A 20,959-nucleotide genomic window follows, 5' to 3' on the forward strand; every position below is an offset into this window, starting at 1 on the left:
CCGCTGTGGAAGTTGCCTTAGCATCGATTTTTTAACACTCCAGAGATTCAATAGACACAGATGCACTTTTTAGAAAAGCCACAGGAAACGCCTGACTCTTCATGCGCTTGATGCCACTGGAAGAGGACACCTCAACAGCACAAAGCAGAGAAGCACTGCATCTGATAGTGAGTTTGGAAGATCAGACCTGCCCTTAGCTGCCGTGATCACTAAGCTGCTCTTTTACCTGAGTATGTCTTCTTCCCATACACACTCTGTGATAAAATGTATCACGCTGTTAAGGATGAGGAGCAATGGAATCAATACTTTTGCTTCTAATTAGGATAAACCACTTGTGACTGTAACTCCCTTGGCGATGCAGTTACTCACATGGATCATCCTGTTGAGTTTGACTCAGCCAACAACCCTGAGTAAGACAAGCCAACTCAAGCCTGTTTCTTCAGAGGGCAGAGCAGAGTGAGGAAACAAAACTTGTATCGTTCAAGTACAGAGCAACGACCTGTGTAAACTCTGTGATGATGCCTGTTTGGTATGTCTCCTCATGAGCAGGCTGTGGAGGCTTACGTGACTTTGCCAGGATTGCAGAGGTCACTTGTTTCTTTAAATAAAGCATCACCTGGGAACAGGGAGAGAGAGAAAGCTTTACAGTCACTGTAAAAGCACTATAACCTTTATAAAACATTTAATAAAGCTTCACCGGGTGCTTTTCTGTTGTTTTGGGGTTTTTTTTCAAATTTCTGAACGATCAAGGTAAAAAGATCAGAAATTACTGATTTAGCTCTGGCTCTAATTCCCACTTCTGAAGGTTAGAAAGTTGAATTCTGCTCAGCCTTTCTTTCGCTTGAAGGATCAGCCTTCGATTACACACTGCCAAAAAGTTAATCATTACTCTGTTTCTCTTTGTTCTTGATTACTAGATATTGATGGCAATGCTTTTATAGTCTATCCTCTTCAGTTCTCCAAGTTGTACTTCTCCCTTCTGTTGGCGTGTTCCTCCTCCCCCTTCTCTTCTTCTTACATTGCAGGAGGATTTGCACGTTGTTAATCTTATTTTTATCACATTTTGCTTTGTTCCCAAGTTAAAAATCATTTTTTGCTACACAGAAACTGCTGACCAGACTGAGCTTTAGTCCTTGTTCCCAAACCATTGTTGCCACTACCCTAATACCATTCCCATCACCTAGAGCAATGAGGAGGGTAGAGCTGTGGTGGTCAAACAGAGATTCCTAGACACTTTCTTCACGTCTCAGCCATGCAGGATGGTTTAGGGGCCCCCAAGGCAGTATATGCAGCCACTTTCCTTGGGTCTGGCCCAGGAAAGAGCAGTATGCAGGATCCTCAGTCCCTGTTGCTGTATGCCAGCAGGAGAGCAGAATGACCAGGAGGCTGAAAAACCCCTCCAGGGCCCAGAAGACAGCTCAGCTACCACCTCTGCACCAGTGGGATGTTTTGTCACAGCCCCAGCAGTCCTTGCTCTGGGTGGGCTGTAGAGCATGGAAAATTGCAGGCTGCTTCTCCCTAACATCCCTGCTCACATACAGAAAGGGAAGATGGACCCCACAGAAGGACTAGCTCTGTTTTCCCTGTTCAAGGACATAACACAGTGGCCTGGATTTCTCAGCAGTCAAATATTTGCCTGGTGGGCTGTCTCCAAAGCTGTTTCCAGCAGCAGGGCTAGACTGCTTCCTGCAGCGGCAGAGCTCCACTCCTCCCCTTGCCCATCCCTCCTCTCACACAACATGCCAGAGAGTATTTGAACATCCACGCAGAAGCCCATGTTTGAGATTTCATCCAAAATACATCCTTCTACCACCCACTCAGAGCAAACTCGTTTTATTTGTCTAACAAGGACAAAGGGCCAAGTGAGTTAACCCTGCCAAGATTACAGCCATGAATCCAGACTTTCACATCCCATTTATAACACCCAAATCCACCCATTCAGCTAATCGTTACACAATTGTGATAACTCATCCTGCCAGAGGCATGGCAAGAGCCATTACTTTACTTCTAGCAACCTGGAAAAGAAATAAAAAGAAAAGAAAAGAAGGAAAGAAGAAAAACCAAAAACAGCCAATGAAGAGAGGCAGAGACCCCTCCCCTTCTTTGCATTCTGGAAAGATGGATTCCAGCAGGTGCAGGATATGGATAAATCAGAACGTATAGGATTAATAAATACACACCCTCTCCATGTTACTAATTACATAGCCAAAGCATTCCAATTTTAGGAATAAAAAATAATAAAGGGATATCTTTTGTACTGTCACTCAGAAGAAAAAAATCCTTTGAAATAATTTTCCTGTGGCTGGCAAACCAATATATCCCTGAGATTTAACACAGGGTGTCAGATGTACAGTGGTGGAGGAAGAATTGTGGAGAGCAGTGTCGGGATGCTGGCAGGGCTACTGTCAACGTGCTGCCTGCTGCTCCATGGGTACCAGTTGTCACTTTACTTATTAAATCTCCACCTTGAAAGATAAACTCAAGACACCCCCAGTTCATCTGTCTATTTAGAAAAGGTGCCTACAGGTATCCCCAAACTTTCTCTTGTACTTTTAATGATCTGTAACGCTTACAGACGCATCAGCTTATGTAGCTCAGTGCAGAAAGTAGGGCTCTCTAGAATGACAGTTTCCAAACGCAAAGTGAAAACCATGTATTTCCAGACCGGATGGTTTATTGCAGTGGAGGAATTGAGGGAAAAGTAAAATACGAGTCTGGACCAGAACGAGCAGTGCCTCCATCTTGACTCAGTTCACAGCCCCACTGCTCTGCAGGAGGGCTTTTCATTTCAAGGCTGCTATACAAAGAGCGTACACGATTCCCACGTAAAGATGACTAAGACCCTGACTGTTCTATTTGCCAAATAATCCTAAGTAAATATACAGCTTTCCAGAATCCCCTCAAGGTCAAAAATTTCACAAAGCCTCTCTCTTCCTGCTAGCTGTTCTCCTTCCAGGAGAAAGCTTGTAGCCACACCAATAATATTTTATCCAGAGAATCCTATAGCTTCAAAGGAGTTACTGATATTTTTGAGATCCTTGGGACCAGTTCCCTGACTAGTACATTTTGGTTATGATTTTTCCATGTGTACAGCATTTTAAATGTTAATAATGCAAAGAAATTGTTTACAGCAGTAAAGATGTGTGATAAGAAGAGAATTTGCAAAGATGCTGTAACTGACAGCCTTTTCCGGCCTTCTTGTGTTGTTTGGAAGAGGGGGTTGGTGACAAATATTAAGGAAAAAGAAAATAACTTGGACGTTTATGTCAGCAGCTGAAGTTCATGCTGTTAGAGCTGCTCTGCTACCAGCATGTGCTATGTTTGCTTGTGCTGTGCCTGCACTTCTAACTGCACTCTAGGTATACCCTTTCTTTACTCACCTCATTCTTTGCAGCAAATTGGTTTCAAATCCATGTTTTTCAATTGTAGACACAGAAAACTGGGACTAATTCTCATTCCTGTACTGCTGATTTCTTCCAGCTCCCTGCCCATCTGCTTGGCTTCTGCCCTGAGTAGATTAAAGCACAGCCTGTACCTGTGAGTCCTTTCTTTGTCCCTGGATGTGCCACAGCTATAAGTCTGCTCTAGCAATGAGCCCCTTTTTGCCACCAGACAGGTTTGCATGCATGTAGGGACCGCAGATTCAAAGCACATCATCTTGAAGAGAGCTTTCCAGTATTGCATTCCTGCCACAGGATGGATTCTAACACAGGAGACTGAATTTAAATCTCACCAATACTTTCCTGGTGTTTAGGGATGCTTGTAGGTGGGATTTTGGCATAGTCCATTAGGGAGACAGGATGCACTTCCTTACAAAGAGGAAAACCTCCCGAGAGCCTAATCAGCAGGAGCGCAAGGTTGCCTTAAAATTTCTGGCAAATTCATTTTGGTACGAACGAAATACACAAATTCATCTCTCTGAAGGAAAGTATCTGTTAGGATTGTACATCTAGTTCTTATGCTCTCTCCTGTGGGAGGAAATGAATGTTACTTTTTTCCCCTCATCCCGAGGATATCTTCATTATGTTCTGCTAAGAGCTCAGCATTACACGAGGATGTTGCTAATGAATGCCTTTAGGCTTCAAAGGGGAGAGTCTCACGAGTTCTATGATTAAATATAATAATTTGCAGTTCTGTAGTATCTTCCATCTGAAGATCTCTTCTGTTTGTACAGACTCTTGTGAATTAGGCTCAGTCTCTCACAAGTGTGCTATTTCTGATAAATACCCAATACCCTGGTAGCAAGGACACATTCCCAAGAGGTCAGACAGAGTTTTGAGCACTTCTAACTGGAGTGAGAATCGAACCTCACTGTCCAGTATTTCGGGCAGGTCCTCTCCGCAGAAGTGCATGATGATGGGGGAAAGAAAATATTCCACCTTGTCTTCTGGCAGCTTGGAAAAGGGTGACCTCTTCTGAGCCTTTTCAGAGAAGGCTGTAGATAACAGATCCCAAACAGATAGATATGCCTCCTGGTAGACTACCAAGGTGCTGGATTTAAAGCTTACCTATCCTGGTTGGTTCATCATAGCCTGAACATAAGAAGGTTCATCTTATGGTTTGTTGAGGTCCCATTAAAAATGAAATTTAACTTTGTCCCTGCACTGTGTGTAGGATTCTAATGCCTAACACATGGCTCTAAATTTCATGCAGTCCATTTGATCTCATCCTCCATGATGAAGTAATTCAAGAAAAGTTGCAGAATGGCTTGACAAGGCATGTTTCTTCTCTTTATTTTTTGTCTTCTATTCCAGTCAATGCTTCTCCAACTCCAGGAAAGGTGATTATTGGCAAAATATTTCCAGATAAGAATGAACACACTATTGTCCTATTTGATGTGACCAATAAAAGTTGTTAGGTAAAAAAAACCACCCACATCACCTCTGATTATTCTAGCTGCCTTTATTTCAGCAGTCAAAACTGAGAATAAGTTTAGAATTCAAATCTTCAAAGTATCAGTATGAAATGATGCTATACCATTAGACCAAATGTTTCACTGCCAAATGTCTTAATGAAAGAATTAAAGCCCCTTATAACAACTAGACTTTTCATGCATTATTTTATTAGTAAGACGGGTTCAGTAGCCATGAGGTACTCTGTCAAGTGGATGCATGTTCGTGTTGCCAAGTTCAGATTCCTGTTTGTTCAGAGTTTTAGCTGTTTTGAACAGGAAATCCCACTGATCTGCAGATTGTGGAAAAGTCCAGAGTAGCAGAATTACAGTAATTACTGAGTTAGCTTTAATTAACACTGAGTTGTTAAGTAATACAATGAATCGATAAAATATACATCAGTCTTAAAGGCTTTTTCTAGTTTGTTTGGTTTTTTTCTTTTTTTTCCTAGCATCATTTGATATATGCTAGAGGAAAAAGAACAACATTTCTTTCAGCAAGATGGGAAGAGAAACACATGGCTGAGGCAGGGCAGCTGATGAAAACCTACCAGAGGGGGAGGTCTGAGACACGTCTGCATCCAGGCAGCTGGAGGGAAAAGCGTCCACCCAGCCAATAAGAAAGACTATCCAAAGGTCACGAGGTAGCTAAGCAACAGAAAGGAAAAATCTTCCATCACTTCCAGCTGGAAATAAAGTGAAAAAGTAACATTTCTGGGATTTAATGGCAGTGTTGTCCAGTGGGTAGGCAGCATAGCTATGGGAGCAGACAGTATCTAGTTTTCCTCATTTTGCAGAGTTGGTATGTGACAGTAGGAAAATTAACTGTTTTGTGCCTCAGTTTCACCACTAAAAATATATACGGTATGCCTCCATACCTACAATACACCTTACCACCATAGCAGGGCTGGGAGGTCTCCATTTCTACACTATGTTAAGACCCTCAGGTAAAAGAAGCTGCAGAATTTGAGACTAATATACTTATTTTCTGTTTATTTCTAATAGGTAGACACATAGTAGAAACCATTTTGCCATGTGTTAGTGTAGGTGGAAATGACTCATTTGGCTGCACTAGGAGCTAGCTGCTGTAGACTGGCTGCTACAGTCCTAAATAAAGCCTGTAAAAGAGATCTTGAAAAATAAAATGAATCCTGCCACTCTGTCACTAATTAATATATTTATCATGTGTACATATAAGCATGTCTTAATGTATACACATGCAAACATACATACACTCATTATATTGTATCCATTCTATAAATTACTTCAAAATGGACAACTAATGCCAGAGAGGGATCCAATGTTTATTTCCCCACTGTTCTTAACAATATCATAAGACAACCTAAAAAAAAAAATACAGAAATTTCCCGAACATTGCCTACATGCTTTTTAAGAAACCTGTTATATCCTGGATGGGTTTTAGCAATAAATGTATTCTAACAGTGTGGACAAAAATGTAAGTGATAAAACTAAGGCTCAGCTAAGACCAGAAAAGCTCAAGAATTTAGTTCAGAGTTTAATTTCCAACTCATTCAGGGATTCTCTGAATGAGGAATTCAGAGGGGCTACAAACCGTTACAGTGCCGGGTTGCAGCTGGGATGCATCATAGAATCACTAGGTTGGAAAAGACCTCTTGGATCATTGAGTCCAACCATTCCTACCTGTCACTAAACCATGTCCCTGAGCACCTCGTCTACCTGCAGGGATGGTGACAACCACCTCCCTGGGCAGCCTCTGCCAGTGCCTGATGATCCTTTCTGTGAAAATTTTTTTCCTGATATCCAGTCTGAACCTCCCCTGACGCAGCTTGAGGCCACTCCCCTGTGTCCTATCACCTGCCTCTTGGGAGAAGAGGCCATCACCCTCCTCTCTAAAACCTCCTTTCAGGCAGTTGTAGAGAGCAATAAGGTCTCCCCTCAGCCTCCTCTTCTCAAGGCTAAACAACCCCAGTTCCCTCAGCTGCTCCTCGTATGAGTTCCTGCGAATGGCTGTACCCAACAAAAAGATCCCGCAGGCTGCTCCTCAGGGCATATCCACTTCCTTACGTCTGCACAGTGTCTGTACAAAGTAGCTATCAAGGACTTACCAGCTGAATTCTTATCTTCAGATCCGCCTCTTTGTTTTTGAGGTGAAGGCTGCAAAGTGTCTTCCCTGGCAGGCCAAGAAAGGTAAGTACTAAGCTGTAGTCACCATTTCTTTCCATTTCAAAGGGATGTAGGTCACAATTTCAAAAAAGTAGATGGTCTTGACAGCTCTCACCCAGCACAGTGCCATGGGAAAGATATGACATATATCAATATCCAGTAAACAAGAGGTTTTTTTCTGGACTGCCTCTGCTGCGCTCCATCCGGGTTGTCAGACTGGGAGACACCTGAGTGGGCTGTTGTTGGCCTGTGTGGCCCTGCCTGGGAAGGGAACACGGATGCCTCAGCACAGCTGGGGTACTGCTGGTCCCTCCAGCCAGGCGGGACAGTGGAGCTGCCCACAGCCAACGGGAGCGAGCAGTGCACCTGGCTACCTCAGGGAGGAGACTGAAAAGGGCCTGTCAGCCTCTTTGGTTTCTGTTCACGTCCCAAGCACTTCTCTTGCCTGCTCCCACACATCAGTATGCAGATATTAAAGCAACTGCTAAGAGGCAGCTTATCAGAGATCCACTGATTTACGTCACGCTTATTGTTGGCAGAAGCCAGCGTGGAGATGGAGGCAAGAATGTTTCAGAGGCCGTGTTTCAATGCCAGGTTTAAAAATCAGGGCTTAATGTTTCTGTAAATTAAAATGACCCAATTAGTCAATGGGCGAGGAGAGTTTTCAGGGCAGGAGAGGACTGTAATTGCAAAGCCCTGCTCTGAGGTCAGAGTTGGGCAGCTGATAACGTTCATGAATCTCCCCTCACAGAGTGTCAGTGGGTTAAAATACTGAGGAGTGCCTGCAGATAAGGCTGCTAACCCCACTCCAAGCTACCTCCTGCCAGAGATCCCAAAGGAGTTCACTAAACAGACCTTCTGCCTTTGTGCTTGCCAGGAAGGAAAATTAATACTGTTAAGTGTAAGTCTACAGCTACTCTATCTGTTTCACACTTACCCACTTCCATAGTCCTCCATGCCTCCCATCAGAGTCTCACCTACCTTGGGAAGGATCTCAGGGAAGCTCCCAAGCTACAGAGCTGGGATTATGTTTGTATTTTGAATTTACCATGAAGAGTTTTGCAGTTTCTGGCATGATAGTTTAGAGAGGTCACTTATTCAGTTTGCCTAGAAATACAGGGCGTAGAGTAGCATTTTCAGAGGCACTCAATTTTGAGTGAGTCAATGGAAAGCATTCATTTTTTTAACTCTTTCTTACAATAAATCTTGCTGTAAATTTTCACATCCCAAACATCCTGGGAGGATAGGAATGCATGCACAAAATGGGTGTTGGAGACCCAGCATAAAGGTGAGGATGCAATAGCAAAAAACAAAGCCAACTATAGAGTTTGAATGCTTTGTGAACTGAAGAACAGGCGCACAGAAAGCTTGTGACTGATTGCTCTGCATAACTACATTCCCAAATACTCTCTGTAGTAAATAAGTCATTCCCACTTTGGCATATGAAGTAATATGACCCACCCTGAGTTGTGTGAGTAGGGGGCAGCTGGGCATGTGAGTGTGTGACTTACTAAAATAAGACACAAGCCCTTGAAAACAGCTTAGTATAATCTTTCAGAGGGTTGGTCAAACCTTCTAATGAGAAACCCTTATTTTTCCCCTGCATCTGGCCAGGAATGTGCTTCTACTAATGATAGAAAAAGATCTCTTCCTTCATTGATTTGTCTTTCTGGTAAGCGTCCAGATAGATGAGATTTCAGGCAGTGGCACTGTTTCTCCAGCCTACATTTGCTTTACTTCTCTGGGAAGGTATTAATACACGAGAAGGATCCAAGAGAAGAAAGTGATTTTCACTCTGATGATCTGGGAGGGATACAGAGAGAAACAATTTAAAAACAAAACTATCCCCGGCTGGAAAGCAGAGGTTTGTCCTGGAAATGCAATACGGAGAGAAATTGCTAAACTTCTGCTGAAAATAATGAAAAACACCTGCAAGATAGCTCCCAAAGGAGGCTAATTAAGTGAGAAAGATTGGTGCCTATTGGAATGCACAGACTCACAGGAAAATTTAAAGTATTATCTCTCACATGACTTATTTGCTTGCTATTTTAGGGAAACATTTTTCCTTTGTTATACTGATTAAATGACAAGATTGATTGACTTCCTATGTTACTTTGAGTGACTCACATATATCTATACCCTCAAAATAGATACATGCTAAATTATTTACACCTTCTGCATAGCAGTGCCCCAAAAGCCCATTCCTGTGCATCCAGCCTGTCACAGCAGCAGAACTGTGCACTCACAGATGGCCTCTTGTCTTGTACAAATGAGAAATGTAAAATCACTAAAAAGTGCCTCCCCCCCTTTTTTTTTTAAATTAGGTCCCATACTTTAACTTTCCCCATGCATAAAATGGTGATATTTATCTGTGTCACAGGCTGTCTGGATCATTTCAAGGTTATGCAGGGTGTTTTGCACATACAGAAAATGACAGTTCCAACTCCAAGAGGTGTAATATACAAAGAATTAAAACACAGTGGAGAAGAGTAAAAGGACAAATGTGCAGGCAAGCAAAGTAATCACACTGCTGATGCATAGCTAACTGGCTTGTTCTGAAATGCTTGCAGCATTTATTTGGCAACAGGTTTTTTTCAGTTCACTGTATTACTGTATCTGTTGATACTTTCCTTGCTTGTAATCCCATGGCAATGCATCTAGAACGTATGGTACATGATGAATGAGATGAGACACTGGCTGGTGACATGGTTAGGGGTAGATAAACATCAAACTGCACAAATACATACTGTCCCAATCTCTGACACAGATTTTGTGTGTGACGTTGGTTAACTTGTTCAAACTTTTCACTCATGGTCAGTCGTTACATGTTTATTGTTTTCTGGGAGCCTGACTTGAAGCTTTGAAATTGCAGAAGGTACTGAAGGACTAGAGGCAAAGCAAGCTGGAGCATGCAAGGTTCTGTGAGTCACCAAGTGCTGTGAAACACGGAGTCACAGTCTAATATGGACACTTGAAATCACAGACTTCTCTTTAGCTTCTGCTCTCCATTTCTCAGCTCTTCATTCATCAAATACAGCTCCACATTCACAAAACACAGGTAGTGCCCTGCCATCTTGGAGGGGAATAGACAAAACAGATGAGTTGGTATTTGCGAGGCACAGTTACTATAGCAATAAGCAGCACAGAAAAAAACTCATGAGGAAAGTAATTACCTTCAACGCAGATAGTACGCAGTCAATAAGGCACAGAGACACACTCCAAATGATGAGGGGAAAAATACTGAGCTGCTGCTCATTAAGTGAGCATCATCCATCTTGTGCACTGGGTGAAGCAAGGGCTCTGTGCAGTGCTATGTGATCACAAAATTAACTGTGGTCTTTTAACACATATGTACAGGCAATCTTAACCCTGGCATTTCCAAATTCTGAAAGGCCTGGCTTTGAAATCTTTTTGGTGAGGACAGAGAGGGTGCAGATATCCACATTATAAAGGCAGAAATTCCATATTGTAGCATCAAGCTGATATGCACCATCTGGGACATTCAGGTGTCCTACACTGACTGCAATAACAATCCCTCACCCTTGTGATACAGAATGATGAGAAGGTACAGAAATCTTGGCTTTCTTGGGGGAAGGTGATTATTACAGAAAAATATTCTCCAGCCAGTTTTTTTTTTCCCCTCTTGTGCCTTCTTCCCAAACTGTCTTTGCTCTTCCTCCCCTCCATCTCCTTGCCCAGATTTTTCTCTGACTTCATGTTTGTTTCTATTGTCAGCTTCACGCTCATGTTCTGGCTAACACCCAGTTTCCCATCTAGGCCACCATGCACAATTTTGTTAGTCATCCCAGCCAGTTCCTTAGCTGCTGCTCCTAAACAATGTGAACTCTGCCTTTGAATCTTGGCTTCTTGTAAGCTCTGTCTTCCTTTCTCCTAATACTTACTATCTTTGCCAAGTCAGCTTCAGATTCCTCTTCCCCATCTCCTCCTCTGATTCAGTTTTCATGGCCACCCATTAGTGTCTATTTTCAGAAAATGGAGATTCTCCTAAGAAACCCGTTGTAGCAGTTCTGGCTGATGAAAATACTCTGTCTTGTGAGGTGAATTAAAAGTCACATGTACTGGTAGCACTGCAAACTTTGACAAACACATTTTTACATGCTAAAAGTATGCAAATAAGTTCTGAGATCAACTCCTGTCACAGGGCGTTGTTGCAAGTGTTGCATCATGGCAGTTTTCTGTGATTTTTGGTAGGATTCTTTGCATATCTTGAGTGTGAGGAAAATCTCTGCAGACACTCAAGTAATTAGCTCTATGAGGCTTTCTTTAAATACAATTTCAAGGAAGAAAAGAAAAGCACTTTACTAATAACTGCAAACTATATAGCTAGATTTGGTTTTACATTTGCTGACAAAGTATGTTTCCTAACACTCCCTGACTTGGGTCTTAATAGCAGGCTGGTAGTGAGGTGAAAGGGGAAAAAGTGTCTTTGTGACCAAAGCCTTCCTTCCACCTTTGGGATAAAGACCTAAGAAGATGAGGATAGCCACACAGGGTGCCAGAAAAGGCCAAGCTCCCATGGCCAGTAAGGGGTGCTTAGTAAAGGGCAAGCACGGGGCTATTCTATCCCAGGAATCTCTCTAGCAAGCTGCTCTGAAGGACTTATGACCCAGTCAGGGTGTTGGAAGAGCAGCCTTCAGAGTTTCATGTAACTGTTCCAGCTGCCAAATCTGTTTTTCTGATTTACATCTAACAATCAAACATACACTACCCAGTTGTTAACTTCTTTTGTTTAGATCATTTGTATAATTAAAGTACCACAAATTCCATGGTGTTAGCAAGTCTCAAACAGACCTCCTGCAGGTTCTGCAATCTCATTCTGAGATCAGAAAATGAAGCAATGAATAATACTAGAAGAAGGAGTCCAAGTAACTTAATATTTTTCTAACGACAAGGTCAAATAGTCAGCAGTGTGATCAATGCAAATACAATATGCCTTTGGAAAAAGGCCAGTATCTGCCTGTGGAAAGGGCAGTCAAGGGAACTGTTTCATAGTAATGCAGTTTATGAGTAGATAGCAGAGATCCCAAAGCTCTTCACCAGAAGGGGCTAAAAGCCAGTAACTCAAGTTTTCAAGTTAAAAAACACAAGTGACTGGCAAGTTTCTGGATACATATACATGGGTATGATGCCCTCCCTGTCTTTTGAACGCATATCTCTCTCTCATGCATACTACATTTGTGTCAGCATCATTTTGCTGTGGCTCAGAAAGCCTATCCTCAGCAAATATCAAGAGCTAACAACTGTTTTGCATTTAGTTGACATGCACATGGCCACAGTAAGCCTGGCCAATCACTGCTGTCTCTGCTAAGATACAGGAAAAAAAAAAAGAATCCACAGATGTTAAATTGTGTCAGCTTGCCTAACCATTTGAAGTAATTAATTCTTCATACTATTTTTGAATAAGTCTACAAAAACGACATCATTCTTTCGCATTGCTTGTTCTTCACTTATTGTGTATATTGCATCTTTCAGAATTGCAGACAACACACAAATGCTGCAGCACGTGACACCCTCAGCAAAGCAGATTCCCTGCTTTTCCTAGTCCCCTCTTTGGCTTTTCATGATTATGTGAATGAGTAAGATCCTTCTTTTTGTCATCAGGATTCTGACCATATGAAGAAGATTTTAAAAGCAGATAAGATTCATTTTTTCCAAAATGTAGATAAAATGAAAACAGTTGATGACAAAGATAAAGCTAGAGAAGGATAAAAAAAGGCTGTAGTGAAAAGTAACAAGCTAGAGAAAAGTGGACTGCAAAGTTCAGTAGCACTGTGGGAAGCTTCTGGCGGCAAGTTAGGAGTATCTGATCGTTTACAAGACTGAGGAAAGGGACATTGGTGGAATAGGTGGAGTTTTTTCTGTGTCTTGGATTGGCATTTATAAGAATACACCAGCTCAGTATTTGGCTCCTTTGTTCTGTCCTTATGGCACACAAGACACACAGAGAATATTAGGAAGCAGGAGAACTGCCCCCACACTCCAGTGGGACAGAGCTCAAGTTTAGTGTGCTCTGGTGACCTTAAAATGGGAATTCAATATAAAAGCACAGTAGAATTTGTGAGTAAATGAAACTGCCCATGTAGCAATATTTGTAATCACATCTGCACACTTCTGGCTCTACTGCTGTCCACAGGCCACTAGAGTGCAATTATAAATTTGTATGCAATCGATACACTCGCTCTCTGAAAGTAGGCCCGAAAGTCCAGCATTTTTACAGCCTTGTTAGCCTCCAGGCCAACCAGCTGCACGCCTGTGCAATGCAGGCTCCCAGGGGCTCTGGGGCAGGCTGATCCCATTCCCAGCCTCAGCCAGAACAGCTACTGCTGCTCTAGCTACAGGGGGGGCAGCATTCCTCACCGGATCTCCAACTATCCAGCGTTTTTGGGGAGGGCTTAGCTTCTCCTGTTTGCTTCATCACCTGCAAAATCAGGCATTAAGCTGCCTGGACTATTTTCAGATCACTGTTGCCCAGTTGCAGGAAGGTTGCTCTACAGTTGTACATCTCCTCTTGGGACTTCAGTGCTAGAGGTTGTCACAAAAAAAGGATTATGTGCATTTACAGTGCCTTACTTGTTCTTCCAAAAGACCCTATGCTCTGCTTTTTTGTAATTACCGAGTGATGAAGTAGCTGTGGACATCTAGAAGCAACAGGTGAAGCTGTTGTAGACCTTGGGAAGGAAGACAGAAAACAAGCATTGGTGTTCAGTTTTGCTTTGTCATTTTAAAGTGAAGTCGAGTCATGTAGTTTTAGTTGGGTTGAACATAACATCTGCACTCTTTGCCCTCAGAGTTGTGAGGACAGACTAGGTAAAGAGAATTTTAAAAGCTCATACGCAGAAATTAAATGCAGATAATTTCCCTCCCTTTTCAAAGTCTCTCTTTTTTTGGTCTTCTCTCTTTAAATGTTTGGATTTGCCACTGTTGAAACTTCTGTTCACTGAACTTTTCCCCTAAATGCCAGAAGGCTAAACTAGCCACCCAGCGAGCTGGAAATGAATGCAAAGGCCGTAACTGATGCCAGAAAGGTAAATCACTATGACAGTAATAGTTTGTGGTCAAGACGCAGTGTTCAAATTGAATAGGAGAAGAGAGGATGCAAAAATGTTCTTTCTTTTATTAAGTGCTGGGTTAAAAAGCTTGGGAAAAATGGAGAGTTGATATAAATATGGAAAACTGGAGTTTGAGTTCAATTTCTGTTTGATTCTCTCGCTGTTTTTTTCTGGAAAGATAATTTCCAGTCTTCAGCTCCAATATTACTGGATGCCTTTTCCTACATTATATGCTCTTTTATATGATTTCTTTCTCATATGGCTTCCTTCAGCTGTCTGCAAGCTCCAAAACTGCTGACCCTGGCTTTCCAACCCTTTGCACAGTGCAAGGCTCGTATGCATCTCATAAAGTGATAATGCAAGTTTGCATCGTTCATTTTGGGCAATAATAGAAAGAAGACAGGAGGAGGCCATGATGGACAGGACTAGTGTCAAGTGTATTTACACACATTAATAAATGTCTAAGAGAAACGTGGGAATACATTCAACCAGACAACCATCAAGAGGCAGAAAAGCACGAAGAGACAGGTCTGCATATGGAAACACAATATAGTAATTAAATACAAAGGTTAAATAGCCAGTGCCAATCCTTCCTGCCCAACAGGAAAAAAGTTCAACAAAAAGTATTGTGCTCTAATAACTGTATCCAGTCCTTCATTGCCAATAGAGATCTATCAAGAATGTAAAATAGGAGGAGTTCTGAGACATATGTAACTCTGCAGAATTTAAAAAAAAAAAAAAAATCCCATTTATCTTGTGCAGCATGAAGGTCACTCTCCAAAGCCAGAGTGGTTTCCTCATGTTAGCACACATTCTCAGTGTGAATGACTGCTTGTGTATGGGGCACCATGTTCACCAGTCTCTAGCAGATTGTTTTGCAGAGCTCAATCCAGTAGGAACCCATCCATCTTCTGTGTGGAGAAAGGCTACTTGAACACTTGCAAATTCCACCTGCAGCAAACAAGGTGGAGGCATTAATCCCATCTGCGATGCAAAACCTGGACTGTGAGAACTATTTCACGTGTGTGGAGAAAGGTTGCAAGGTGAGGAGTGCTCAGATTAGCCTCAGGTGAGGCAAAAAGCAGAAAGTGTGTGTTTACATACACCAGACCTAGTCACTGGCATTTAAGCCTCAAGATGCAAGCCTGGGGCTCTCAGCATTTGCTAGCATCCTTGGAGTGACAGATTTTTCATTTTCTCTGGGGGACATTAGCAAGGACAAAAAAATTTTGAAGAGTTCCCACCAACATAACCTATTAAATATTTCCTTGGTTGGAGCTGTCAGCATCAGGAAAGAACAATTCAGTCAGGATGTTTGACACATAATGGGTGAAGTAGCTGATAACCTTGAAACCGTGGCCCCAGAGCCAGCCTTCCTTCAAGAATTAAAGCATTCCCACAGCATGGAGATGGGATTGAGCAGGGAGTGGAGGGTCGGGAGCATTTCTGAGGAGTATGATAAACCAGCACTCTCGCAGATAGCTCAGCCAAACATCCTCCTCCGTGTGACTACAAAAGCACAAACAGCACCTCGCACTGCCAGCTGACTGTGCCTGCTCAGCATGAGCTGGGGAGTCTTTGGGAACTCATCGCTGCTCAGGGTCAGAAGTCTGCATTAAGAAGAGACCAGAGGAAAATGAGCTCACGCAAGTTCAGCTGTGCAGCTGCTGAAGTTATAGAAAGTTTAGTTAGCAACACAGTCAAGCCTGAAGTCCATGTGTCCACATGGAACAGATCCACTTCTCCTCCTGTGGGTTCCACAGGAAGCCTGGTACAGACAGCTCTTTGCTGGGCATACAAGACCTCAAATTACTGCTGCTAGGTCAAAGTATCCTCTTTTATTTTGGTGGAAAAATCCATCGGAGAGGGCCAGGAAAATGTGGTTTCTGCAATAGCTTTCTGTCTCCCAATTTTGAATGGCTCTCCCTCTACCGAGGCTCACAAACAAGGTTTTCAGCAGAGCGGGATTGTCACAAGTTCTGCTTCTGGCTGCTACCGTTTTGGAGTATCATTTTAAAAGGAAAAAATAACTTGGTATTAGTTTGAAGCAGATTAACGACTGGTGCCCACAAATAAAAGCCCATAGTTAGGGCCTCAGTTACCACAGCTTCTTTCTTTCTTTGGATCCCTTATGCTGCCCAGAGGGACAAGGAACAGGAGGGATAACAGGAAGGTGGCTGAAGTCCAGGTGTAAGAGACTTAAAAATTCTTCATTTCAAACTATGCCTGGCAATTTTGCATGCATTCAGAATATGAGCCCTTCCTGGCGAGCATTATTTTTCCACAATACTGAAAAAAGAAGTATGACTTTGTGAAAGAGCTTCAGGGCAGGTTTTAAAGAGCAGCTATCAGGATAAACAGCTAATTCGGTCATCAGGAGTATCCATATATCCCCGATAGGTTTTTCAGGGGGTTTTGTGTTGTTTTGACAGGCAAACAGCTGCAGTTTTGCACTATTAGTCTTGGCATGTATATAGCAACACAGATATCCACCATACACCATGAAGACACTTCTGCCTCACCAGGAACAGTATCAAGGCCAAAGTTGCTATTTTACTGCTTTATAATATCCCAGTACACCCACAGCACCCATGTGCAGCTCAGGTCTCAACATCTCAGGAAGGATGAGGCAGGTTTAGAGAAGGTCAACCAAAACAGCTGAGAGGATGGAGAAGCTGAGTCATGAGAAGAGACTAAAAAGGCTAGTACTCCCCTGTTTTAAGAGAAAACCAAGGCTGAATATGATCAAGGTTTATAAAACTATGGACACAGTAGATAAAATATGAATACAGAGATGTTCATGAAACCTCACAATACGAGAAGTTGAAAGTAGAGCACTCCATGAATCTAGTAGGAGATCCATGTAAAACAGATTTTTTGAAGTCCAGCTTTACACAGAGAGTGGTGAACTTCTGGAGCTTCCTCAATTTTGACAGGTGTCCTATAAATGAAATCAGATGTTGTATTGCCAGTTCCCTTAAGGCTTTTAGGCTTCTGCCTTACAGAAATTTGTTTTGAATTCTTTTCCAACAAATAACTACATTAATAGATTTTAGCAGATGTCTTAACTGGTCTTTGTTCTCAATGGGAAACTTACACGAATTAAAAATCAAGGCTTTTATAGGTTGTGAAAAATGTAAGTGATATTAGGTTACTGAGTAAAAAGGAACCCTTTAGCAGTCAGATCTCAGCTGAAATCCTGCAATTATGCAAGGTGGGACTCTTAAAAGGTCTCAGAGGAAGACATGCCATTCTCACCATGAAAATATACTTTCAGCAAACAAATTAGAGCTTCTGTGTTGCTGCTGCTGCACAGAAAGGGAAAGAAGAAGTGCTTTGGGGGTACTGGTAAGAAAAGAAAAAAGAAAAAGTAAAAAAAAGAACACCAAAGTAGATGCCTGTGGAGAAACTTCTAGACCAAAACTTCAATCTCTATGGAGAAGATAAATGAAGGACAGGCAAGAGTGAATCAGCAAGCCTGTGGGCCCATTGCTCTGCTGTTGAAGCAGTATCTAGCCATGCAAATTGTACAGCTGCAGTGCCTCCATACTGATTGACACATCTCTAGACAGTATATTTTATCAGTTTACTGCATCCTTTCTAATCACTTTCACAGCACAAATGTGGGTTCCAAGTTGTTCTTATTCACTTGAGACATCCCACTGACTTGGGAGGGTACAAGCTGGCCCTTCCAACTGCATGCTGCAAGGCAGGAGCTTGTCATTATTACTTGTCTATAAAATGTGACACTTTGTTGTTGTCATGGTATTTTACCAGTTGTACAAGTAATTAGCTCCCTGTAGACATGGTATTGCCAACCCCAGCAATCTTTAATGGCTTAATTGTCAGCATCTTAAAACAAAAAGCATTGTGTTTTTTGCTGTCTGAGTCATTGTATTTCACCTTTGCTCTGCAGAACTGCAGCTTTAAGGAAAACCACCAAACACCGTGCATTTGATACATATCTTAACAAAAGAAACCATGATTATAAGCATGGTTTCAACCACATTCTCCAAAACTTACTTATGGTCAACCTGTTTGTATGGTCAACCCCTTCATCCTTCAGTGACTTCTCTTCCACTCCTCAGCACTAAGATTCAGCCTAGATCTTAGAAGGTATTAAGAATCTTGTTCAGATCCTCTTTGGGGACGCCAATTTCATCCTTATAGCCTTTAGGAAACAAAATGTGATTTAGAAGCCTGAACCTTACTGACTTTCAATATAAAAGTGATATGGCATAGCAGGTTTAATAGAAACAGAGAAAAATGTAAATTTGTGGGTGAAAATCAGGAAGAATCATCAGTATATCCTCTATCTTACAAACAAACTGCTTTCAAACACACAGGCTTCATTCAGTTCTTTATTGCTGCCTGTCCCTTCCTAGATAATAAACTCCACATGTTTAGCAAGAATTTACTGTGACATCCCTATATGTTTTGTTGTTATAGAGACTTCTGTAAAATACGCCCCCAAAATTATTTTTAGTTTGCTATCTGCACTCTCATTACAAGCAGATTGGAACATAGCCACCTGCCGCATAAACAAATCAAAACAAAGAAAGGGGAAAAAACCAAACCCTGAGTCATATCCTTGTCCTCCTGACAACACTGAATGCAATTTTACACACTACTGCCTTAGTAAGGGGTAAAAGCAGTTAACCTGCCTTTGGGCTAGGTAGAATGACATTGAACTGCTGGCCAGTTTACTCACAGACAAGCAGAGAAACAGTTGCAGATAAAACAAATAGACCCCCTCACCTCCCTAATAAGCTCAAATGTCTGCGATCTATTCCAGATAATTCATCTTTGTCTGCCGCAAAGTACACGTCACATGTACCCCACTCAGGAACCATAAACACTTACTCACTGTAATGAAGAACATTGCCTCTGGCAAATTAATTGCACTGACTATCCTCCTCTCCCAGTAAAACAGTGTCTCATTTTTTACTGGTTATGTTATTACAGTACTTCATCCAAACACTTGGCAGAGGGGCAAGCACCCTCCATTACTCCTTGAAACTCCAAGACTAAGCTCTTAATTTTATTTTTGTGGGCTTCAGTTAAATAAACAGTCCTTTATGGTGCTACAGTTTCAAGGAACCTTCTCTGTACTTTGTGGGTATTTTTAATGATTTTGCTTAATTTCTTCCTTTTTATTTTTTTTTCCCTTAAACTAGTTATGTAACACAAATCTTTAACGAAGATATTCCTGTTCTTGGCTGCTGTATTTTTGTAAAGTCCTCCCAGGGAAGTCAACCTGAGTTACATATGGTCATATCACTGATCTTGGGTGAGCCTGGCACCCACGACAGCAGAATCACTGCATGGTCCATACCAGCCTTGCATTTACTTTTGTGCAATTCCAGGTCTAGCAGGAACTGCAGCCATGTGGTAGGCTAAAATGCACTAAAAAGGCTTTTCATAGCACTGCAGGAGAATTTGCTTATCTTTTCTGGACACCTGGCAGCGAATTCTGGTAAGGCCATGGAGGACCGAGTGTGGTCTATGGCAGTAGCCTGCAGCCACTCTACAAAGCCCTACAGTATGCCTACTTGACCACCTAAGCCAGCTGATCCAAGCTACAAAAAGTTTTTGTGTGCAGATGGCAGCTAAAGTAGGGCAACACCTGTGCACTAGCTCAAGTTAGCACTGCAAAGAGAAACATTTTCGAAGTAATAGATAAAGGGAGTTTGAGAAGCCATATGGTCAAATGATGACAAAGGAACTGGGTGATGGCATTGAGATTACCTATCACTAGCCCGAATGGGATGTGCTTTAGTGAGGTACAGGTCAATATCCATGCAGCTGGCTTTAGTGATCTTGTTTGTAGCCATCTTCTAGGTTTATGGTATGTAGCTCCTGAGCTTTGTGTGATTCAGCAGAGCAGTTCTGTGGTCCTGCCCAGGACAGCAGAAATGATCAGTGGTGCAGTAAGCTGGACACCTTTCTAGCAGAAGGCACCAGCCTGCCACGTACAGTGCAGAAAGCTGGCTCTGTCAAGGGAGCCCATCTTGCTCCTGCAGGCAGTGGAAGGATGCTTCATATGTCTCTATACAAGACATGTTCTGCACGGTCCAATAGAAGTATGGGTTTTGCCAGTGACATGAAACCTCACTATATGATAAGGTAAGGATGATTCTTGTGCCTTAAAAGGGACAAGAATATCACTGCATGTTATAGGAAAATGTTGAACAAGAGACTGTCGGATGTGTAGGACTACAGGATTCAGTTCCCCCAGCTGTTCTGTACATAGCCCTGTGCTGCCTGTCAGTGGCATTCCTCTCCTCCTGACAAAGAAACAGGCATGGCTGCCAAAACAGCTGAGGAAAAAAGAGAATGACTTTTTAAAACATTACGTTGAGGTCTGAGGACCACAGAATCATTTTGAGAAGATTCTGTCCAAAGGGTCATTGGACAGACCAATGCGTGGTTTTCTGCCAGGGCTCCCCAGCACTGCTCATAAAGCAGAGGGTGCAGCCCACTGCACTAATGGTGCTGCTTTCTGGGTGACTGAATTTCAAAACTGTAGTGACAGCATAATGACCATCAGTGTCAGCTCACAAATGTTGGGACTTCTATGCCATGGGTGATAATGCATTCTGGAAGCAGGCAAGCTTCCTATGAACTTCTGAATGTTAAAATCTTCTTACAAAACAAATAGGCTTTGGAGAAAGCCCAAGGGCATATTTCAGAGCACTTTGGATTTTAGCCTGTTTCAGTGTCTTCTGCCTGCTATCCATCTGTCCTGCTAATGTACTTCATTATGCAGCTAGGTAATGAGCCTACAGTTCCTTTACTGGCAGGATTGTAATTGTGAAGGGACAGAGAGACAAACTTATTACACAGAACTAAG

The 20,959-nt window shown here is 42.2% G+C and overlaps 1 long non-coding RNA gene across 2 annotated transcripts in view; it reads right to left on the bottom strand.

The window, feature by feature from the left end:
- Positions 1-4,749: 4,749 nt before the first annotated feature.
- LOC128852390 (uncharacterized) overlaps positions 4,750-20,959 on the bottom strand; it is a 49,415-nt gene continuing 33,205 nt past the window's right edge. The window contains exons 6-7 of one of the 2 annotated variants that reach the window (XR_008450211.1): positions 18,130-18,277; positions 4,750-10,109 (exon numbers count right to left, since the gene is read on the bottom strand). This is a non-coding gene — a long non-coding RNA (uncharacterized LOC128852390). The remainder of the gene's footprint in view (positions 10,110-18,129; positions 18,278-20,959) is intronic. The other variant, XR_008450212.1, reaches the window with a different exon arrangement.

Source organism: Cuculus canorus, chromosome 5 (assembly GCF_017976375.1).
Source record: "Cuculus canorus isolate bCucCan1 chromosome 5, bCucCan1.pri, whole genome shotgun sequence".
NCBI lineage: Eukaryota > Metazoa > Chordata > Aves > Cuculiformes > Cuculidae > Cuculus > Cuculus canorus.